This window comes from Hyaena hyaena, unplaced genomic scaffold (assembly GCF_003009895.1).
Source record: "Hyaena hyaena isolate Hyena2069 unplaced genomic scaffold, ASM300989v1 scaffold_144, whole genome shotgun sequence".
Taxonomy (NCBI): Eukaryota; Metazoa; Chordata; class Mammalia; order Carnivora; family Hyaenidae; genus Hyaena; species Hyaena hyaena.
The window spans coordinates 2,220,133-2,244,002 of NW_024080776.1; the positions used below are offsets into that span (position 1 = coordinate 2,220,133).

The 23,870-nt window shown below is 46.7% G+C and overlaps 1 protein-coding gene across 2 annotated transcripts in view; it reads left to right on the forward strand.

Moving 5' to 3' along the window:
- Positions 1–23,870, forward strand: part of ST3GAL3 (ST3 beta-galactoside alpha-2,3-sialyltransferase 3) — a 197,381-nt gene that overhangs the window by 145,052 nt on the left and 28,459 nt on the right. The gene's annotated exons all lie outside the window — the stretch shown is intronic.

Here is a 23,870-nt window from a genome sequence, read left to right on the forward strand (position 1 = left end):
TGGTTGTGGACATGATGATTTTGAGATGCCTTGAGGATACTTGGGAGATGTAGGGTAGTCATTTGCATGCATGAGTCTGGAGTCCAGGAGGAGAGGTCAGAGCTAAAGATGATGCAGTGGGAGCTGTTAGCATATAGATGGAGTTTTGGCAGTGGATGAGGTACTGTAGGAAAAGCGTGTAGACTTATTTACCAGCTAAATCCACCTGCAGACGTGCTTTGTGTGCCTGGCACAGCGTTTTCAAGTAATGCGAATGCTTTTAGGCAGTGTGTATGTTCCAGCTTGCCATAACCCTGCCACTTCTCACTGTCTCACATCTGTCCCAATTCCTATATTTACAGTACCTTTTTGGCTTTTATAGGCATTTGGGTTTGTAATTTGGGGAGGAAAAAGAAAACAGAAGGACATAACTGGGGAATTCCAACACATAAGGGATAAAGAGGAGGAAGAATGGGAAAGAATGACTCGGAACATTGGAGAAGTCATGAGAACAGCATTTTGTTCTCTGAAATTATAGAGGGCAACATCGGCAATGTGTAATAAAATATAAAATGTGGATTCCACTTGATCCAACAATTCCACTTCTAAACATTTAACAGAAGGACATAATCATGTCTGTGCATATAAGTTATTGTAATCTAATGCTTGTTGCAGCTTGTTTATAATAGCAAAAAATTGGAAACAACATGAGTGTCTCTTACTTGAGAATGATTAAGTCAATGTAGTCGGCCTGCATGATGAAATACTATGTAGTCATAAAAAATGATGTCAGATTATATTTATTGTCACGACCCCACAATTTATTGTTAAATTTTTCAAAAGCAAGCTGTGGAACAGTACATATGAGATAATTCCATTTATGCTATGGTTATAGAAGGAAAAGCCTGGAAGATTTCACATATGATCACGAGGACCTCCCAATAGCTAGATCTAGTAGACCTTTCTCTGGCCTCTGGCTTTGACCTCTCTGTGGCTTTTGACATTGTTAACCTCTCTTGGCTTCAACCCCTTGTTGTTCTTCCCTGACCTTTGTGTCATAGGCTGGCAGTCAGGACTGAAAAATGGCAGACTCCATTCTGGGAGAGCCCTTCAAAACTGGCATCTTGTTTTTGTCTGAGGCATGCCCAAAGCAGGGCACTTACTGGGCAATGCTCTGAAAAGGAGCACTTAGGGATAATATTTCCGTGGTCCTTATGGCTCTTTGAGACTACATAACTCTTCTGGAATAAAACCCTTCCCAGGATCTCTGGGTACAAGTTTCATCTCCACATTCACCTCCCGACCCTCCAGCAAAATTGCCTGGCTGTCCCTCTCTCCCACGCCTCCTGTTCAATCAAAGAGTTATTTTTAACAGTGTCGTGTATACCATGCTTAAATCCTGGCAAAACACCAGAGCTTTGGAATAGACACCCGAGATGGAAATAGTCTCCCACACCCTCCCCTCTTTCTAAAGTTTTTCCTTTTAAAGAGAGAAAACAAGTTATCCAAACTGTAGACAGCCCTACCAAGAAAGTCCCCAGACACTAGCACTGAGTGACTGAACTTGCAGCCTCAGCCATGGAGGTGGGACTAGAGGCTGGATCTGCCACCACTTCTGGCCCAACTTCAGCCCAGGGAGGCCCAGGGAGGATATGGTTCCTGCCATTTCCCCAGATTTGGTGGATCTAGAACCTCTGTGGTCTCTGAACCATGGAGATTACCCCCCATTCCCAGGAGCCAGAGGCTCTTAGCCTGCAGAAACAGCCCATCTATTTCAAGATACTCAGTACCTAGAGAGTTTAACTAAGAAAAGGCAAAATCTGCCTTTCTGTGACTTCCACTTCTGGGCCTAATATGCCTGCCAGAGACACACAGAACAAGTCAGATCCCCTCTATCAGATGGTCTGAAATTTGAAGTTGGTGATCTTGGGCCTTCAACAGATTAGTTTTCTCTCTCTCTCTCTCTCTCTCTTTAATGTTTTTTATTTATTTTTGAGAGAGAGAGAGATAGCATGAGCAGGGGAGGGTCAGAGAGAGAGGGACACACAGAATCTGAAGACAGGTTCCAGGCTCTGAGCTAGCTGTCAGCACAGAGCCCGACACAGGGCTCGAACCCACAAACCGTGAGATCATGACCTGAGCTGAAGTTGGACGCTTAACCGACTGAGCCACCCAGGCACCCCCAGCTTTTCTCTCTTGACGTACCTAAGGCCCTGCTGTCTTCATGGTCCTTTTCTCTGGAGCAGGCCCACGTTACTGCTGTTCTCTTAGGAGACACTTGGAATGGAGCCCAGGCTTGCTCAGAGGTAGCCTTGCAGGCATGGAGGATAGTGGGGTAGGCATTTCCCTATTTTTGATGCTCCTTGTAGTGACTGACTTCTAAGTGACACTACTTTAGAGGGCACGTCTCATAGACTGTAAGCCTCTTCTATACAGGCTGCTGCCAAATCCCTATCCCTGTCCTATGCAGCATGTATGGTGGAATTTATGGGCCCAAACCAGGCCTGGCCAAGTAGCTGCCTGTCTGGAGTTTTTGGGAACCTCCTTAGACCTCCAACATAAGCTGTTTCTTTCCTTTCTTTGTCTTCCATAGATTTGGCGATTGAGCTATTCTATCCCTGTCCAAACAATATACATAAGAACAGTGACCAAGATAAGCCTAAAACAGAATCTTGCCACCGACCTGGTAGGCATGAACTGAGGTGTTCACAAGCTGCTCTTGAACTGTCCTGCCACCTCGCCCACTTTGCTACCCATCTTTTACACCTGGCTGAATCTACCTGAGACGACATTGGCCACATGCTCTTCTGGGACCTTGTCACAACCCCCATGTGGTGTCTTAGATCTCCATCCACATGACACATCTTTATTTTTTTATTTTTTATTGTTTAAGTTCATTCGTTTTGAGAGACAGAGAGGGAAAGAGAGAATCCCAGGCAGGCCCCACACTGTCAGCGCAGAGTGCAATGTGGGGCTCAAACTCATGAACCATGAATGAGATCACAACCCGAGCTGAAACCAAGAATTGGACACTCAACCGACTGAGCAACCCAGGCGCCCCTCAGGACACATCCTTTAAATCAGCATGGGGAGTCCTAGGAGGCATACTGACTTTGAGATCAGAAATCCCAGGTTTCAGACCTGGCTTAGCACCTTTTTCTCCTTGGACAAATCACTTAAACTCTTTGAACCTCAGTCTCTTCATCTGTAAATGAGGGGAAATGCCCACCCTGCTTACTTCACCTGGCTTTTGTAAGGATACAAGGATTCTATTATAATGTAAAAGGGTAGGTGAGAGTAAGGTGATGATTATTATTTCGTAAACACGTATTGAAGACCTACCAATATGTAAGCACCGTGCGTGATGCGAATAGGAACCACACAAGCCCTGCTGAATTTCAGTCCAGCAGGAGGTTTGGATATGCCACCAGCCCCTAGCAGTCACAAGCCAGGCCAGGAACAAGGGAGCCAGAAGCTGGGATCAGGGGAAGTCAGGGCTCAGGGACCAGAGACAAGGTAGAGGAAGGGCTTCCTAGGAAGATCTGAGATCAGGCTGAGAACATTCAGGCTTCACTTAGTCTGGTCCAGGGTCAGAACACGTGTTTTGAGAATAAGAGACTAGAAACCTGTTAGAGGCAAGGCAGGAACGGGGCCTCAGAGGATGGAACTAGAGACAGAGAAGTCCTCAGTGAGACCTATGTCTCGGGGGTAGGGGACCTGGAGGGAGCCACACCTGGGGCTGAATTGTGAGGCAGGATCTGTGGTTGGTGTGTGTGGACTCTTTGGGGAGGGAGGGAGGGAACAGATGCCTGAAGCCAGGGGGGTATGGCCATGAGAGTGAAGAGGGTGTCCCAGAGTGCTGTCCACAGAGAGGAGAGGTGGGAACACAGGAGGGAGGGCCGGGGAGGGGAGGGACTGGCCTTTGATCTCAAGAGGAGAGAGTGGTAGAAACATGGATGGGCGTGTAAGTGCCGTGCAAGGGTGAAGGGGTTCCCTGCTGGTGGCTTTAATTTCCCCTGGAAAGCAGGAGATGTGGTCACCTGCTGCACGTGAGGGCAGGGTGCTGGGTGGAGGGTTAGAAATGGTGGATGCTTATGAGGCCACTGTGGAGAATGGACAGCACAAAGACGCCAAGCAGCAGAGGAGGCCATGTGGGAGACCAGGAATCTGTTGTGCTTGTGTGGGTTTCTCCAGCTGCCTAGTCATCCAAGTATAGGGGCAGGGGCGCTAAAAGAGGTAACCCCAGACCAGCCTCAGTTCCCAAAGTGACCAGAGTCAGGGCACGGACAGGACTCAGACCATTCCAGGAGGGAGCGGCATGGCCAGAATGGATTGTGCCAGGCCAGCGGCTGGCCAAGGATGTTAGTTCCCAGGACCCTCCTGTGTGTGGGGACAGCAGTAGTCTCTGGGGCATAGAGCACACTGGCCTTCCTAGAGGAAGTGGGCAAAGTCCTGGGCAGGCTGTACACTGTAACGTGGAGGGGCCAGAACTGTGGTGGAGAATGCTGGAGAATGGCTGGGGAGACAGTGAGGCAGTGTCACTGCACAAACCTGCGGGACTAAGACGTGCGCCCAGGGGTGGGGGCCATCGGAGCAGTGTTGCTGGGGCGTGTGTGAGAGGCTGGGGTATTGGGCACCACAGTCGCTGGGCCGTTGATACAAAGATCTGGTCGCAGATGGGATTTCTGAAAGCTTCACTCAGTCATTCCGGAGCCTCCGGCCTCCTGAGTTGAAGCGAGATGGCTCACACCTGACCAGAGAAATCAGTGTCTGGCCGCAGGGCGGAGGGAATCCTGGTGGGGCTGTGGGGGGTTGTGGTAAGGCAGCTACTGCCATCACCCCTGCCTCTGACCCGGCACTCCCAGAGGAAGAGGGAGGGCATGGCTGATACCAAAACTGGGAGGGGAGGGAGGGAGGTGAAGGAACCTGACAGTTATTGAGCAACATGGTGTGCCGGGAACTTTGCATGCTTTATCTCATTTCATCTCCACGGTAATCTGTGAGGAGGAGGTGTTAGCCCCATTTTACATTCATTCATTCAACAAATATTTCTGGAGTGCCTGCTAGGCATCAGGTGTTGCTCCAGGTGCCGGAGATAGAGCAGGGAGCAAAATAAATGCAGAAATATCCCTGCCTTCGTGGAGCTCATATTCTAGTGGAAGCAGGCAAAAAAAATAAATAAAAATAAAATCAAGATATATAAGTAAAATGTATAGTATATTACATAGTGGGGAATGCCAGAGAAAGCTAAAGCAGGAGTGGGGACCAGAAAGTTAGGGAATAGTTGCCACTTTGTTGCTTTTTTTAAAGTTTATTTTTTATTAAAAAAATTTTTTTATGTTTATTTTTGAGAGTGAAAGAGACAGAGCACAGGTGGGGGAGGGGCAGAGAGAGAGGGAGACACAGGATCTGAAGCAGGCTCCAGCCTGAGTGCAGAGCCCGATGTGGGGCTCAAACCCACAGTCTGTGAGGTTAGGACCTGAGCTGAAGTTGGATGCTTAACTGACTGAGCCACCCAGGCGCCCCTTTTAATGTTTATTTTTGATAGAGAGAGAAAGAGCGCATGCTCAGAGGAGAGGCAGAGTAGGGGGAGACAGAGGATCTGAAGTGGGCTCCATACTGTCAGCACAGAGCCTGATGCAGGGCTCGAATTCAGGAACCATGAGATCATGACCTGAGCCAAAGTTAGACGCTTAACCCACTGAGCCACCCAGGTGCCCCAAGGGTTGCCACTTTAGTTAGGGTGACTGGGGAAGCCCTCCCTGGGAAGATGACACCTCTGCAAGAAGTTAGGGAGGGGGTGTGCTGACATCCAAGGGAAGAGCCTTCGGGGGACAGGGAACAGCCAGTGCAAAAGCTCTGAGGTGGGATCCCAGAACAGGAAGGAGGCCTGTATTGCTGGAGTGGGGAATAGTAAGAGATGAAGTCAGAAAGTTAAGAGAAATGCCAAGCATAGAGATATTATAGGTCATTTTAAAGATGGGGGATTGGGGGCAGAGGAGTCTCATAGGTTATACAGGATCATTCTGGCTGCCTCGATGAGAATAGACTGTTGCCAGGCAGGTCGGGAGTCCAATTAGGAGACCGTTATAATTATCTACCAGAGAAATGATGGTGACTCGAACCGCAGTGGAAGCAATGAAGGCAGTAAGAAGAGATATCCTGTAGGTAGAGGTGACAAGTTTGCCAGCAGCTCAGATGTGGGTGTGAGAGAGAGAAGAATTTAGGCTGACTTCAGGTGTTTAGTCAAAGCAACTAGAAGAATAAAGGTACTTTTTACCAAGATGGAGAGATGATTGCAAGAAAAGCAGGTTTTGGGTGGGGGGAGTATCAGGAACTCGAGTTTAAACATGTAAAGTTTGAGATGCCTGTTAGACATCCAAGTGGAGGTATCGAGAAGGCAGGGGAGTATACAAGTCTGGCATTCAGGGGAGAGGTCCAGCCTATGAAAACAGAAGAGACTGCCAAATAAGTGAGTGTAGATGCAGAAGAATCTGGAAAGGAGAAAGAAACAGAAGAATGCCCAGTGTCATAAGAAGAAAACCAGGAGAGTATGGTGTTCTGGAAACCAAAGTATGAAAATATTTTTTTAATGTTTTTATTTATTTTTGAGAGAGAGAGAGAGAGAGTGGGCAGGGGAGGGTCAGAGAGAGAGGAAGATACAGAATCCGAAGCAGGCTCCAGGCTCTAAGCTAGCGGTCAGCATAGAGCCCGACGTGGGGCTCGAACCCACAAACCGTGCAATCATGCCCTGAGCTGAAGTCGGACGCTTAACCGACTGAGCCACCCAGGCACCCCAGTATGAAAATATTTTAAGAGGAATGATGAACTGTATCATATGTTGCTCGTAGGTAGGGTGTGCCTATAGTTGTCCAAACTAGGACACTTTTAGTAATTACTCGAGGATAAGACACAGACTCCAAGATCATCCCAGGAAAATCAGGATGTTGTATGGTCACTCTACTAATAGGTCAATAAGAATTGACCATTGGATTTAGCAGCATGAAAGTTGGTGACCTTGAATGATCAGTTGAGAGGGAGTCATTAGAATGGATTCAGGACACATGGGAGGAGAGAGCTTGGCGATGGCAGGTGTAGGCAACCCTTTCAAGGTGTGTTTCTGTAAAGAAGCAAACGCACGGTAGCTGAATCTAGGTGGTAGCTATATAGGTGATCATTGTGTTATTCTTTCAACTTTTCTGTGTGTTTGAATTTTTTTTTTTTTTTTTTGCAATAGAGAGCTGGCAAAGTGAAAATGTTAAAGCTTTAAAAGAGAGAGGGGGCAGGAGCAAGTTCGTTGTGGGGGGAAAATAACATCTCTAGGCTAATGAGAATAATCCAGAAATGAGATGATGCAGGAGTGAAGTGAAGACTTCCCGGAGCAGTGTCTGTAAATAATGGGAAGGGATCAGGTCTAGGGAACAAAAGTTGGCCCAGTGGTGAGTATGGAGAGTTCAAATAGGAAAGAAAGTAGAGGCAGGGGACACAAATGCAGGCAAGTGGTGGTACGGAGCTGGTGGAAGCCCTGGCCTTGTTTCCGCTCTTCCGGTGCCGTGGTAAGCGAAGCCATCTGTGCACAGTAAGAATGAGGGAGGAGGTGTTGACAAGAGGAGGTGTGAATAGTTAACTAGAATGGGAGAATGACTGAGCTAGGAACATACAGTACGGTTGCCAGGCAGCACAGGGGCCTCACTCACTCGCATTTAAGGTGAGACAAGGGGCACCTGGGTGGCTCAGTCAGTTAAAAGTCTGACTCTTGATTTCAACTCAGGTCATGATCTCATGGTTCATGAAATCGAGCCCTGTATCCAGCTCCATGCTGACAGCACAGAGCCTGCTTGTGATTCTGTCTGCTTCTCTCTCTTCCCCTCTCCTCTTCATGCTCACTCTCTTGCTCTCCCTGTGTCTCAAAATAAATAAACATTAAAAAAATCTTTAAAAAAAAAAAGGGGTGAGATGAACCAGCATTCATCTTTCTCTGGCCAGCTTCCTTCACCTGTGCAGGCACATGTCCAGAGTAGGTAGAGGGCAGAATTTAGCCACAGTTGGGTTTTAGCAGACTGAGAGAGGAGCGAAGAGGCTGAGGGTGAATTAGGGAAGTGATTATTATGATTGATGTGGAATTCAAGATAGGTGGGAGTTGCCGTGAGAACAGAAGGAGGAGGTGAAGGATAGTGGAAAGATGGAAGAACCTATGGCTTGAAGATCTAGTGGGTTGAAGGTGGGGATTTAGCTACAAGAGTAGATGAGCTACGCTTAACAGGGGTGGAGGTGGCCAGAAAGCCGGTTTGAGATTGCGATTAGAGAGGGCTTTGGTTAGCAGTAATGACCCGGTCTAGGGTATAATTTAGAAATAAATAAGTGAGGTGGGTAGAGAATAAGATCATCAGAGGAGGGGAAGTCAAGGCAGGCCCGCCTTGGAGTTTACCAGTTTCTAGTTTAGAAGGAAGCTCATCTTCCCTGCTCCTGCTTTGTGAGAAAGGAATATGCTACAAGTATTGAAACTGATGATAACTGCTTTCTGGTTTCTCTTCTGCACTTTATTTTATACTGAGAGCAGAGTTTAGGAACAGGAGCCTGCTAAGGAAGACGTTGCTAGACTTCACCAAATCTGGGGACCAGTCTATGGCCACAGTCAAGGCCGGCAGAGATCAGAAAGGCAGCAAATGTTATAAGGGGAAGAGAGCCTGTCAAGCATCAGAACTGAGGGTCTTGGCTGTCAAGTGTGAGATTGAGCCATAGAGGCCGTTATGAGCTATTAGTAGGTAAGATTAGGGATTTGAACCTAAGTCAATGATATCAATGATAAGAAACTTCTGAAGGTCTTCCAAGGAAGGGCAGGATGGGCGGGGGCCTGCTTGTCTACAGGACTCAACCAGGCAGTAGCAATGCGTGCCTCGAGAAAGTCCATGGAGTGACTCCAGCAAGTCTCTGGTCCTCCTTCCTGGTGGTTGGCTAGGTGGCCATGCAGAGCTGCAGGAAGCAGGGGAGCACAGGATGAATGGGTGTAAAAGAGGAAATTACATGCTGCAGCTCAGTGGTTTACGCTGTGACCGATCCCTGCCCCATGTGCAGGGCTCAGGTGTTGTGGCTGGTCATTCATTTGTTCATTGATTAACTACAACATGCTAGATGCTCTTCCGAGTAGTAAGGACATGATGGTAAGTGTAAGACGTGGCGATAAGACAGTCTGTCTTTCAGGACGCCTCCCAGTTTATTGTTCAGGTGTCAGACTTCTTGTGTTTGCAGGGGCCAGGACATCTGTGTGGAGGCGAAAAATGGCGGAAGTAGTGGGAGTAGCAGCATCTGTGTTTTACATGGGCTGGAATGCTTACTGTGAGGCTCTTCTCCCTGTGGATCTGGACAGTAACACTATGACTGGTGGGGTTCCCATCTGTCACTAGCTTGACCTGTTCCATTTGGCAATTGGTGCGGTGTTAGGGGAGAGAACATGCCACCATGTGGCCTCACCCAAGGTCTCCAAAGTCCAGAGCAATGCCGGGGCCCTTGGGCTAAAGAAGATCACTAGAGTACTTCCCTGTCCGAACAGCATGCCCAGAGCGACCTTACAGGAAATTCCAAGAGCAGTCTGCATCAATGCCTTGTCCACCCTGGGCCAGTGGAGAGGTGTGTGACATTAGCCAGAGCATGGGTTTAGAGGCTCAGGCTTCTGTGGGTGGCACAGTTGACCCAGCCTTCAGGTTCCCTTGCGGATAGAAGTGGCTGGGCCACACTGAGGCCCCAGAAGCAGCAAGCAGCCAGATAGGTTGCCCCTGAGCCTGTGACTGAAAAAAAAAAAAAAAAAAAAAGGAAGGAGGCATAGATTTAGAGGAAGATCATGGATTCCTTTTTAAAAATATGTTGAACTCAGGTGCCAGTGAGATATCTTGGCCAAGACGCTGCAGATGCAGCTGGGTAATAAGTCTGGAGCACAGGATATAGGTCTGGATTTGAGATGGAGATTTGGCGGGCACCATTTGGGCATATGCATCTGGATATTTGGAACTTGAAACCTCTTAAGACAGTCATGTTTTCTAGTCTTTTCTTTCCAGTCCTTCATGGGCCTGTAAGCTGTGGTGGGATGCAGAGTAAATGGTGGTCAGCAGCAACTGCCCTGTGCCCCTCCCCTGGGCTCCTTCCCTGGCCCCCTCCTCCGGGAGCAAACAGTCTCATCCGGCAAGACAGTTTCTGCTCATTCACTGTCATGTCTCAGCAGAGGGAAAAAATGACTGAAGCCTTCTTTTAACAATTTCATTTGTGGGCCTGAGAAAATAATGTACCTGTGTGAGTTTCCTGTAGCTGCTATAACAAATTATTCTCTCACAGTTCTGGAAGCCAGAAGTCCAAAATAAGCATCCTTGGGCCCAAATCAGTGTCAGCAGGACCACACTCCCTCGGGATGCCCTGGGAGATTTATCCATTCCTCGCCCCTTCCAGCTTCTGGTGGCGCTGATGTTCCCTGGCTTGTGGCCGCATCACTTCAGTCTCTGCCCCTGTCATCATATTGCCTTGTCTTCTGCACATGGTCAAACCTCTCTCCACCTCTCTTATAAGGACACCTGTGAATGCATCAGGGCCCACTTGGATAATCTAGGCAAATGTCCTCATCTCAAAATGCTACCTTCATGAAGCTTATGTCCTACCACAGAAGCATAGACACTAAACAATGAATCAGGAAATTATTTAGTAAATCAGAACAAGATAAATACTGTGGGGAAAAAAGAAAAAGTATGGTAGGGTGGTAGGAGCAGGTTTCAGTGTTAAATAGGATGGTCACAGTTCACCTTGTGGAAGAGATGACATTTGAATGAAAACTGGAGGGAGAAGAGGAAGTAAGCCAAATGGATATCTGGAGGAAGAATGTTCCAGGCAGAGTAAAGACTCTAAGGCAGCAAGGAGTATGGCTGTGGTGCAGTGAGCAGGGGGAGAGAGGGTGTCAGGGATCATGGATGATCTTGTAGACCATTGCAAGGACTTCACCCTTGACTGTAACTGAGATAGGAAGACATTGCACATGTGGGGAGATTGATCTTTGACAGAAGAACGGACACTTCTCAGCTTTATCAAGGATGGAGGAGGTGATGGAGCAGGTGCAGGTGGCTTGGTAGGTTTGGTGGGAGGCAGACCTCTGACTCCACTTAGCACACATTTCTCCAGCCCCTAATATACCATGCCAGGCACAATTCTAGGTGCTGGGGGATATGGCAGTGAACAAAATAGGTAGCTTCATGGAGCTTGCTCTCTCCATATTATAATAAACTGCTACACATGAAAGAGAATAAGCAAATGAGAAGGTAATTTTACACAGTGCTAAATGAGAGAAAGAAGAAACTCATGCAAGCTGAGCAATGGTACCAGGAAGAGGAACTCCCTTTAGAAGGAGTCAGAGAAGACCTCTCTGAGGAGGTGACATTAGAACGGAGATCTGAATGAAAATGACGAGCCAGCCTTGGGAAGAGCCAGAGTGTTCTGGAGAGTTCCAGAAACAGAAGAGATGTATTCAAGAGCTTGAATTGGCAGAAGGCCAGTATAACTGGAGGAGGGTAAGGAGAAGGCCTGAAATGGAGGAGAGGTAGGCGAGGATTTGGCCTTGTTACCTGTAGTTTGGTTTTATCCAGAGGGCGCTGGGAAGGTCTTAAGCAGAGGAATGGCATATTATAGTTGATAACTGAGGAGTATCATTCTGGCCTTTCTAGAGAATGGATTGAGGGGCAAGAGTGGAAGCTGGTGACTGACCATCGAAGTTGTGAAGAGGTGATGATTTAGACCCGGATAGAAGCAGTGAAGATAGAGATAAGCAGATAGATTTCCAATATGTTCAGAGATTAACAGGATGTCTATATATTGGATGAGAAGCAGCCAAGAAAAAAAGAGGAGTGAAGAATGACTCCAAGGGGTTGGGGAGGTGCCTGGGTGGCTCAGTCAGTTAAGCGTCCGACTCTTGATCTTAGCTCAGGTCTTGATCTCAGGTCGTGAGTTCAAGCCCTGAATTGGGCTCTGTGCTGAGCATTAAGCCCACTTAAAAAAAAGAAAGAAAGAAAGAGTAACTCCGAGAGATACCATCCAGTTGGTAGGGGAAAGGTTTGTGTGTGAGATAGGTGTTCCCCTTTGTAGCATGTGATGATCCTGGGTAAATGGGACTGAAACAGAAAACAGGGTGATTCTTGGGTTTTTCTTAATCAACTGCACTGGCCTGGCCTGGCCTTCCTCACCATCAAAACCAAAACCACCACCCCAGCACCATGGTCCTAGGCATCATTAGTACTCATCATTTCTCTGAGCTCCATTATGTTCCCATCCTTTCAACGAACCCGATATAGCAATGCCCATGATTGTATTCATCCAGCCATGTCTCTGCTTCTGCTTCTGGGCCACGGAGCTGCTAATTGAGAATATAACACATGCATGGGCTGCACTGGGCTCCATGGTCTCCAGCCTCTGCTGAGTGCTCAGCACTGCTCAGCACTCCTTGTCCCTGGTGGACTTATCATGGTGACTGTTCCAGATCTTTACCAATCACAGGTTCCTACAGTCTACACCTTCGTACCCACAATCCCTCAGGTTCCCCTACCTCCAGCTGCACCTATCAGAGTAGCCATCTTCACACCCTGGCCCCCTGTTTCCAGGGAGAAGGTACCCTGCCTTCTGTGTCCCTCCCCTCCTACTCTGGATCCTGTCCCCTTCCCTTCTGGGATCTCATTCCCCTGTCCCCTGCCCCATCTCTCGCACCCATCCCTCTTCTGCTTGTCCCCTTCCATCCCAAATGCAAACGCACTCATTGCCTACCCACCCCCCACTCTGCAGCTACCATCCTATTTGTCCTCTCCTTCACTACCAAGTTCCTTTAGCAACGGTCTGAGCTCTCCTGAACACTCTCTTACTCCTCTCCCTCCTCAATCCCCTGCAGGACAGGTTCTGTCCTCTCTCCATCCCCAATAATGTCCTTCCCGGAGGGGCAGATGGCTTTCGTGTATTCCCAAAGGCAGTGTGATCAGTAAAAATATGGGTGCAAGTAGAGCCAATCCATGAAGTTGTTGTGAGGATGAAATAAGATAATGTGTGTAGAGCACTTAGAACAGCGTCTAGAATGCAGTAAGGTCTCGATAACTGTAAATTGCCGTCATTACTGTTGTGATTATGGTGGCCCTTATCAGATATTTCACAGCTGTGTCTGTCTGTGCTTGGCTGATTTAACCATCATCCTCAGAGACAGGGACTCTGAGCTGTTGTAGCACACGTTGACGAGATGGATGGTGGGCACCAAAGACGTGTGGCCCCTGTGGACAGTCTGGCCATCACCCAGGCCCTCGCAGGGAGAGGGGTGCTTGCCTCTCCACAGCTTCTCAGCTCACAGTTCTGCCCCTTTGCCTCCCCATGCTTCCCTCCCCTTGCTAGGCAGTCTCGGCCCCTTCCCTCCCTCCCTCCCTCCCTCGTTCACACAGGTTGTCAGCACCGTTCACACAGGTTGTCAGCACCGTCAGTGGGAGCCCTGTCAGCAGGGGCCTGGGCACTGCTCCCTTAAGGGCGCCGGGCTCGGCCTTTCCTCTCCTCCTTCAGCGTAGGCCTCCCTGCCTGTCATGCCTGTCACACATGTGGCTCCAGTCTGTCTGTGGCCGCAGTCCTGGAGCAGGCTGAGGGGCAGTAGCTGGCAGTATTTCAGATTCAGGAAGGGTTTCCTTTGAAACAATAGAAACTTCGCTAGAAGCCTGGCCCTTTGGAGCAGGGAGATCCAGGTTTCCACGAGGAGCCCCGAGAAAGCAGCCCCCAGACCTCCACAGCTGAAGAAATCTTTGGCGTAGACTGGCCCAGCAGGGTCTGCGCTGTAGAGCACCCCCATCTGAGCTGCTCCCCCTGCCTCCAGCCAGCAGCCATTTGCTGAACACCTGCTGTGTGCTTGGCCGTGTGCCAGGGCTGCCACACAGTCTGGTGGGCAACAGGTGATTGCACTAGCATGTGTAAGGGCCGTGAGGACAGGGTGCTTAAAGAACCACAGAGACCAGAGGAGGGCTCCATCAGCCATGCGCAACTCAGGGAAGACCTCTTACCTCTATTTTATTTTATTTTAAAGTTTACTTATTTATTGGAGAGAGGGGCACCTGGGAGGCTCAGTTGGTTAAGTCTCTGACTCTTGGTTTCAGCTCAAGTCGTGATCTCATGGCTTTGTGGGTTCAAGCCCTGCATTGGGCTCTGTGCTGGTAGTGCAGAGCCTGCTTGGGATTCTCCCTCTCTCTTCCCCTCCTCCACTTGCTCTTTTGCGCTCGCTCTCTCTCTCTCTCTTTCTCTCAAAATAAATAAACTTTAAAAGTATATTATTTGAGAGAGAGAGAGTATGAGTGGGGAAAAGGCAGAGAGAGAGGGAGAGAGAATCTTAAGTAGGCTCTGTGCTGACAGTGTGGAGCCCAACACAAGACTTGATCTCACAAACCGTAAGATCATGACCTGAACCAAAATCAAGAATCAAACACTTAACCAACTAAGCCACCCAGGTGCCCCAGGACTCTGACCTTTAGAAAATAGAGGTACTGGAGTCCGGTTGAAGAATGAGCAGAAATTCAGCCTGTGAATTAGGTAAATGAATGAGCATGGCTGTGTTTTAATAAGACTTTATTTATAGAAACCAGCAGCTGGTCTCTGGGCTGCGGTTTATACAAGCCCTGCTCTTGGTTTACATGGTGATGACAACTCACTATCTCAGCGAGAAAGAGAGACTCAGAGAAGAATTCGATTTGTCCCACTTGGATCAGGTGTCCATTGTTAAGCCAATTACTGTAATTGGGGGTAGGGGGTGAACTGTCCTCATTGGCTCATCCCAGCAGCAGTGCGGGAGTGGGGGTGGGGGGGGAAGGGAGGGAGTCAGCTCAGCAGCACCATACTGAATGAAAAGTAGCATGCATTTACACAGGGAGCGGGAAGGAATGCAGATACCCACTGCAAGGTGCCAACAAGAAACAGCATGAACCGAGTGCCCGAACTTTCCAGTGATGATCTGGCTTGAAATTGGTCCTGACACAGCGTCAGGGCACCAGGCCAACCCTGGCGGTGCCGATGCACGCCCTGCCCTGGCCTTTCCCTCCGTGCAGAGTTTACACCTCACCTGCTTTATTTACACCAGTCGGAATACATTCGCCCACTCATTCCTTCCTCACGCGCTGCTCCACTCCCTGGGTGGGACTAGAGGGCAGATTCATTGGGAGGGGGTACCAGGCTGAGCTCCTTTGCCCCTTGGTGGGCACTGCTTTGCTCCTGTCTTCGAGAGAAGGTTCTCTTCTCTCCTGTGCCTTTGCCTACACTACCCTTCTCCTGGAACACTCTTCCCAGCAGTCTCCACCAGGCTCATTTACTTGTCTTTCAAAGCCCACCTCAGTTTTGCTGTCATCTTCTTCACGAAGATTCTCCTGTAGCCCTACATCAGTCTAAGACTTTTGTACCCCTACCTGTTACAAAATACATGATGTACAGACACATTTTACGATTATTTGTTGACCTGTGTTTACTATTAGCTCCTTAAGGGAAGGACCAGGCCTAATTTTCCTTTAGGCCCCAGCCAGCACTCAGCACAGGGACTGGCTCTGAGTTGGCTAGTGGTTGTTGGATAGGGCGGCATTTTCCACTTCATCTAGTGCCACACAGGATAAGGAGGCAGGAGCTCCGTGCTGATGTCTGGAACAGGACTTGTTGGTTATTACCTGTTGTATGTGCTGTCTGCCTCTGTGCTGCTTCTCCCTGGACATATGTCCACCCATTCTACAGGTTTACCATCCTTTCACTTCCTCTTCTCCAGGGGACCCATCCAGGCAGTCAGTGAGGGAAATATGCAGGAGGACAGAGGTTTGCAAGGCATTTAGGAAGTGCTCGTCTTGCTGGCTTGGATGAATACCAAGGCCTTACCATGCAGGGCCTTTTGTGGTGGGGCTGCTGCAGCAAGATCCCAAACAAGACCAGGTGGATTCTAGAAAACCCATGTCCATCTGTGTTGTCCACCTCACCACTTCCCAAAATAGGTTCTGGGACAGCAGATCTGTGGGGTTTTGCTTTCTGGTTGACAGTCTCACTTTCGGGGGGCCGGGGTCTACGGCTGAATCTAACAGACAGATTAGTGGTGGCCCCTGGTCCTCAGGACCCACGGCTGGGCTCTGCCTTCCCTTTGTCCCCTGGACTGCTTGGGCTGCTCACACTTACTGGGATGAGTAGCTAGAGGGCCAGACCGGCACAGATGGAGAACTGAAGGTGTGTGTTACCCTAATCCAGCAAACCCACATCTGGAGGCACCTTCTTCAGTCCGGTTGGTGGGAACTAGGAGGAAAATCCTTCTCTGGGTCTGCTGGTGTCCACATATAAGTACTCCCCACCCTCTTCATAAGATCCAGTCACCTTCCTTGCTGGTCTCTGGATGCAGGCTATAGTGCTGGACCTCCGGAGCACCTGGGTGGCTCAGTCACCTAAGGGTCCGACTTAAGGCACGTCATGATCTCATGGTTTGTGAGTTCAAGGCCAGCATCAGGCTCTGTACTGACAGCTCAGTGTTTCAGGTTCTATGTCTCCCTCTGCCCCTCCCCCACTCATACTCTGTGTGTATGTCTCTATCTCTCAAAAATATATAAATATTTAAAAAAAAATTTTTTTAAGTGCTGGACCTCCCATAATGGTTTAGGTTAATAAGCCAGAGTTGGGGACATTCACCTTCTACACTGTACCTCATTCACACCACTGGGCATAAAATGAGCTGAAAGATATCTTCAGAGGGTTCTGGGGTCACAGCCTTGTTATGAGAGGCACAGGGTCAGACCCACCCTCATCATGTGCCCTCCTAGTGCCACAAGCCTCCAAATTCCTATGCTCTAGGATCTAAGGAGAAAAGAGGGACAGGTTCCAGTGCAACTTTCCTCTCCTCCTTCCCCTGTTCCTTCTCACGCACTCACACACCCTGCTGAAACCTGACCCTAAGGCGGCCTCGCGTGCTGGAGCCCCAGGTTGGCAGGCTGGGGCCCGTCTGCCTGAGCCTGCCCCACCCTCCCCTGCTACCCCCCCCAGGCCAGGGCAAGCAGGTCAGGCGTCCCACACCCCTGCCAGTCTGACCAGTCCTTCTGGACCTCAGAGGCCACCTCCGCCCTGGCCAGGCCCCCAGACTGGCACACTCATCTCTGGACAGAAGCCCCTGGTTCTGTTCCAGGTGTAGCATGAGGCTCTGCCCAGGCCACCTGCAGAATTAACACAAACGCACATATATGCACCACCTCTACCTCACCCCACCCCATTTCCTGTTGTTTATGGCCCCTGGCGCAGCTTCCAAGTGCTCTGCAGGCACTGAGCCACCCCATGGGGGCTGAGCAAAGTGCAGTGGAAACACTGCAGGAGGATGACAAGCCTACCTAGGGGCGCCAGGGAAGGCCGTCCAGAGGAAATGGCATGTGAAGTGGCATTTGGCTAGTCTCTGGATGCAGGCTAAAGTGCTGGACCTTCGGGGCGCCTGGGTGGCTCAGTCACTTAAGGGTCCGACGTAAGGCAGGTCATGATCTCACAGTTTGTGAGTTCAAGGCCAGCATCGGGCTCTGTGCTGACAGCTCAGAATAACAAGGGATTTTCCAGGCAGACAGAGATTGGAGGGGATTGGGGAATAGAGTGTATGGTGGGGTGGGAGGGGGGCACATTTCAGGCAGCGATGCTGCACGTGTAAGCGCATGGAGACCAGCATGTTCAGGGAGCTACAAATAGCACCCTGTGCTGGAATGTAACAGTAGTCTCAGGAGAGTAAATCCCAAGTATGTTAGATTGAGGAGTGACTACGAGATGAGAGAGTTGAGATAGAATAGCCATCGCTCTTTTTAGATGTCTCGCCATGAAGGGATAGAGAGAGAGAGACAGATGGGTAGCTAAAGGGGTACATGGTCAGGAAAGTTTCTCGAGTCGGTTTGTGTGTTTGTTTTCACATAAGAGAGACCTCAGCTTCATTGTATGCTTGGGGGGAAACAAACAGGAAAGGGAACCAGAGTGCTGGAGAGATGAGCTTTGGTGGGCATAGGGGTGGAGTAAGGAAGCAAGAAGCTGAATGAGTTCCTATCTGAGTGTCCTGGATAGGGTTGTGAAGTAAGAGAAGAAATGATCTGCTTAAACAACGTTGGGAAGGATAGAGCATTTGTGGAGCATGGAGAAGGTTTGGAATAGCTACTGAGCAAAATTGAGGGTCAAACCTGACGTTCAAGTCTATTAATTTGCATTGGCATCAGTTCGTGTGAGAGTGTGTGTGTGTGTGTGTGTCTCTGTGTTCTAACAGCACAAAGAATACAAGAGCATAGAATCAGATTAATCTCTGAGTACATTTTGCGTAATGGATGGTGCAAAAAGACAGTGGAACTGGGGGTCCAGAGTCCTGGCAAGAAAGACATGAGAAATGGTTAGGATTCTAGCCAGGAAAGAGATATAACCTAGGAATGAAGATAAGTTTTCTAAGACTCCGAATCCAGAAACAATATGTAAAAAATTGATAAATTTTACTACATTTTTAAAAAATCTCTTGCAAAAAATGAGAGGAAAAAAGAAAGCAAGAAAATGTCATAAGCCAATGTTAAATAAACAAACTAGGAGAAATATTTGTAATTGTATCTCAGAGGATTTATATATTTAATATATGCAGAGCTTCAAAAAAAGGGAAGATTGTTAGCTAACACTATGTTGGTGATTATAATATAATATACAAGTATATCAAGCCAACACATCATATGTCTTACACAGTGACACAACCTAGATGTCAACTATATCTCAGAAAATCTGGGAGAGGGGCATCTAGGTGGCTCAGTTGGTTAAGCGTCTGACTCTTGGTTTCAGCTCAGGTTATGATCTCACGGTTTGTGAGTCTGAGCCCCACATCAGGCTTGTGTGCAGACGGCACAGAGCCTGCTCGAGATTCTGTCTGTCTCTCTCTCTCCCCCTCTGTCTCAGCCACTCCCCTGCTCGCTGGTGTGCTCTCTCTCTCTCAAAACAAATAAACATAAAAAAAAATTGGGGAGAAAAAGCTCAGAGGAAAAAAAAGAGAAAACCAAGAACCCTATGGAAAATTGAGCAATGGTAGGAACAAAGGTAACAGAAAAAGAAGTGCAAATGGCCCTTTTATAGATATTACGATATGCAATTTCACTTATAATAAAAGAGATACAAATGAAAATAAAACGGAGGTGCTATTTCTCAGACTGGCAGAATTGCAGTGTATGACAGTGTACTTTTACATGGCTGGTGGGTACCACGGCATGGCATAATTCCTATGGAGGGTAATTTGGCAACATGGAGCAAAATTACTTATGTGCATTTTCCCTCTGACCCAACCAACCCACTCCTAGGAATCTATTCCAAAGGTATGCTGGCAAAGAGAAAAGACATATACATGAAGTTATTCATTGTAACTGCTGTTGATAGAACCTACTTTACACAAGATTGCAACAAACCCAGGGGACTGAATAACATTATCAAATATATAATTCTGTGTACAACTATGGAGTGATTACCACAGTGTATTATGTAGCAAACAAAACAAAACACCTCAATAGGCAAAACAGTATATGTTATCTTCTTGAATAAAGAAGGGGATAGTAGTACTCTGCACACACACACGTATTGTGTATTTGCTTACCTCAAAAAAAAGGAAGGATAAAATAAAAATGAATTTATTGTAGGAATAATACTAATGTGAATAAACTACAAATAAAATGAAGTTAATAATGAAAAATAAATACTGTAGGTGAATAGAAGCAACAGAAGTCAGACACAGAGATAAATGTTAGACTTCTCTGAATGTATCTCGTTTTGTGAATTTAGTTTGGCACTAGGTAAAATGTTATATCGTCATAAAACAAAATTAAATTAAAATGAGGTATAAGCAGCTCGTAAAAACCAAAAGCAAAATGAAACAAATGGACTTAACTATGTATCATTGATGAATTAAAACTCCGCAGAATCATTTCAAGTGGCAAAAGCAAAGTCATTTGTACTTCTCTAATACGGTACACCCGGAGGCAAAAAGAACTGTAAAGAAACTGTAAATTGTTTTCAGTAATGAGAGTGTTAGTAACATTATGCTGAAAGTATTATATATATTTTCTACATGTACCATATATGTAAATATGTATTAAGATAAAGCAGATAAGTAATTGTGTTGATACCACTATAGGCAAGAATGTGTACTTAATTGAAAAGAGATACAAATATAAAGGAAACTTATATAGATGACTTTTATAACATGTGAATTATGTCTCAATAAAACTATTAAACAAGAAAAAAGAAAGTAAGTACAAATCTTGTAATCCTGAGCTGGGTTTGGGAATACTAGTATAAATGCATGATGTATTTTCTGTTTATGGGGCGCCTGGGTGGCTAGTTTGTTGAGCATCCAACTCTTGATTTTGGCTCAGGTCATGATCCCAGGGTCATGGGATTGAGCTCCATGTTGGTCTCCAAGCTGAGTATGGAGCCTGCTTAGGATTCTCTCCCCGCCCCCCCCCCCACGCCTATATGTTCTCTAAAAATAATAATAATTAATAAATAAATAAAATGTTAAAAAATTATTTCCTGGCTTTTTTCCCCTGAAAAGGCCTGGGAAAATGACTAATCATAGTGACTTGAGCTACCCAACCACCCAGATAGTGGTCTTTAAATACCATTTCCAATTAAAAGAAACCAGTACTCCTTAGAAAATGACTGACTTCAGATGGAGGCAAGAAATGTACGGGACGAACCTGGGAACATCTTCACAGACTAGAACGCAAGGACGTTTTCTTTCCTTAGTTACTGGAGTGTGTCAGAAGGATTCAGGAGCCAAGATGAAAAGGCCAAAGAGAGAGAAGGAAGCCTATGGATTAGAAAGAGACTAGTGACCAGCCCAATTCAGTGTGTGGACCATGATTTCATTCTGATCGAAATAAACAAATGATTAGAATAAACAACAACAAACATTAATGAGATAATTGGAGAAATCTGAAACTGACAATTTTTTGCTGTTAAGAAATTATAGTGTTTTCGGTGTGATAATGGCTTTAAGAGGAGTTGTTTAGGTGTGGTTATATATATATATTTTTTCTTAAGTTTATTTTTGAGAGAGAGAGAGAGAACATGAGCAGGGGAGGGGCAGAGTGAGAGGGAGACACAGAATCTGAAGCAGGCTCCAGGCTCTGAGCTGTCAGCACAGAGTCCAAAGCAGGGCTTGAACCCACGAACCATGAAATCATGACCTGAGCCGAAATCAGATGCTTAACTGAATGAGCCACCCATGGGATGCCCCTGTGGTTAGGTTTTTAAAGATGTCCTTATCTGCTAGAAATTAACTCTGAAGTATTTCATGGATGAAATGGTATGATTTCTGGGAATTTCCAAAGTAATACACAGAGAGAGCAGATGGGGTAGAAGGGAAACAAAATTGATCATGACTGATAATTGCTGCACCTGGGTAATGGGTCCATTGGGGTTCACTGTTTTGTTTTTCAACTTTTGTGCATGTTTGAAATTTCCCGTAATAAAAAGTTTTTTAAATATCTCCACAGGAGGAAAAAAGAGTACCCTTTGCACAAAGGTGCACCCAACTAGCAGAAAGAAATATTAGAGGAGGCTGATTCACTCTGTCAAGGACTATAGAGGGTTCACAAAATAAGCATCTAAAACAGAAAGACCCAATAAAAGAACAAGGTGAAATGGACAATGTTTTAAAACAGATAATAAAAACAAGAAATAAATAGGTTGTACACTAGAGGCAAGTTTTTCAAAATTTTTATTTATTTATTTTTGAGAAAGAGAGAGAATGTGAGCAAGTGCACAAGCAGGGGCGGGGCAGAGAGAGGAGAAAGAGAATCCCAAGCAGGCTCTGCACTGTCAGCATAGAGTCTGACACAGGGCTCGAACCAATGAACCACAAGATCATGACCTGAGTGGAAATCAAGAGTCAGCTGCTTAACCAACTGAGCCATGTAGGCACCCCTAGAGGCAAAGATTTTTAGGAAACACTTATCAGACCCATTTAATGCTTTTTGCTAGGCTCTCTCCCATGAATTTTTTTGTTTATTACTTAATTAGCTCTAGTTGCTATAACAAACTACCATAAATTAGTGGCGTCTCAACAATAGAACTGTATTTCTCCAAGTTCTGGAGGCTGGAAGGCAGAGACCATGGTGCCAGCAGGGTTGGGTTCTGGTGCGAGGCATCAGACGGCTGACTTCTCTTTGTACCCTCCTATGGTGGAAAGAGAGCTCATTAACTCTCTGGCCTCTTCGTATAAGGGCACTAATCCCACTCATAAAGCCTCTGTTCTCATGCCCTAATTACCTGCCAAAGGCCCCCACCTCCAAGCACCATCACACCAGGAATAAAATTTCAACATACAAACTTGAGGGAACACAAACATTCAGGCTCTAACACTCATGTTGCAACTTCTGCTTTTTCGGTCATATTTTCATTTGTGTATCCTTGTACATTTGATTGTTGGGGCTCGGCTTGTGTCAGGTAACCAGCAGTTTATTGTTTTTGTTGTTTGATCCAGCCTTTGTCTATTATGAGAAAGTTGTATACATTTCCATAGCAATGTTTTCATTGTTAGTGAAAAAGGGGTTCCTGGGTGGCTCAGTTGGTTAAGCATCCGGCTTTAGCTCAGGTCATAATCCCACAGTTCGTGGGTTCAAACCCCGCATCGGGCTCTGTGCTGACAGCTCGGAGCCTGGAGCCTGTTTCAGATTCAGTGTCTCCCTCTCTCTGTCCCTCCCCTGCTTGTACTCTATGTCTCTCTCTCTCAAAAATAAATAAACATTAAAAATTTTTTTAATAAAAAAAAGAAATTGAAAAAGTCTACAAAATAATTTAAAAAATAATATGGGAAAAAGAAAATCAGTATTATTAATAATAATAAATAAATAATAAAAATATTATTATTAAAAATAATATGGGGGAAAACAAGCTACAACAAAAATAAGTTTTTTTTTAAAAGTAAAAATTAACAAAACGAACTTTCTCAGGAAGAAAGGAGAGGACAAGGAAAAAATATGTTGAGAACACTTGGCAAAATCTTAGGCGATTTTATTAGCGTATGATATCCAGTACATTTTGGGAAGCAGATAAAATCCTGTCCAAGCCTGACTGAGAAACTTTGCAAAGATCTTTTTCCAGCTTTTTAAAAAAGTTTATTTATTTTAAGAGAGAGAGGGAGGGAGAGAACAATCAAGGGAGGGGCAGAGAGAAAAAGAGAATCACAAGCACTGAGGAGCCCAGCACGGGGCTCGAACTCACGATCCCGTGAAATCATGACCTGAGCCAAAACCAAGAGCCAGCCACTTAACCAACTGAGCCATGTAGGTGCCCCTGCAAACATTTTATAAGCTCCTGACACAAGAGGAGAGGTTCTTGCTGCAGGCTTTTCCAGGGACCTTGTTTCCTTCACTGTTGCACATAGGCTGTGGCCAGGATCCTCAGTGCCTCTGGTAAAACATCAAATATATTAATTTACTTGGATTTGATATACCGGGTGTGAGAGACATGCACGATCCTTGTACCCAGAAGGGAAGTGTGCTGACTCAGAAGTCCAAAGGAAATCTGCTCTGCAGGAATGGCCTCTCCCTGCTATGGAGTGTTGACAGCGTCTTCCCAGCCTTGAGTAATGGGAGAGGGAGCAGGATTGAAAGTTTTCTGCCTCTTTTAAGTTCACTTCAAAATCTGTAACAATATTAGACTTCTAAGTGATTACTGGTATTACTCCTCCTGGGTAGGGTGATTATAATGGTCAGTGATGATGGAAGTGAGGAAGGTTTGCTTGAGTTGGAGTATGTTCAGAGGGCTACCTTCTAGCTCCCAGGATAGGGGGGGCCTCTCCTCCAGTCTTCAGGTTTTCAGAGGCTGATCGAGACTGAGTTAGAAATACAGAGACGGAG